Source organism: Phytophthora parasitica, assembly GCF_000247585.1.
Source record: "Phytophthora parasitica INRA-310 unplaced genomic scaffold supercont2.155, whole genome shotgun sequence".
In the NCBI taxonomy this organism is placed as follows: domain Eukaryota; phylum Oomycota; class Peronosporomycetes; order Peronosporales; family Peronosporaceae; genus Phytophthora; species Phytophthora nicotianae.
The window spans coordinates 4,347-4,861 of NW_008649141.1; positions in this window are offsets into that span (position 1 = coordinate 4,347).

Consider the following 515-nt stretch of genomic DNA (forward strand, 5'->3'; position numbering starts at 1 on the left):
TTGTAACGGAGACGCCCTCAACACCTCCAAATCTCCCTGCCAAACGCCCTCGATACGAGGAAGCAGTTAACCTTACAAAGCTTACATCAGCGGAATATATCCAGGAATATAAAGAACGCACAACTCAAACACTTAGCCTACTTGCTATTCGTATGTACCTGAGCCTAAGTCGTACAAAGCAGCCATGAAGTTTTGCTACGCTAGACAATGGCGTATTGCTGCTGAGTCAGAATTTGCGTCCCTCATAACGAATGAGACGTGGATTCTGGTTCCAGCTCCCCATGGCCGCCGTGTTCTTCAAAACCGGTGGGTCTTTGTTGTCAAGTACACTGGCGCGGGTGAAATCGACAGGTTTAAGGCACGCTTAGTTATTAAAGGCTTCCTGCAGCAGTATGGCATTGACTACAATGAAATCTTTTATCCTGTTATCAGGATGGAAGTCCTTCGGCTCCTCCTGATCATAGCTGCATTGCTAGACTTCGAGGTCCATCAGATGGACGTAAAGACAGCTTTCC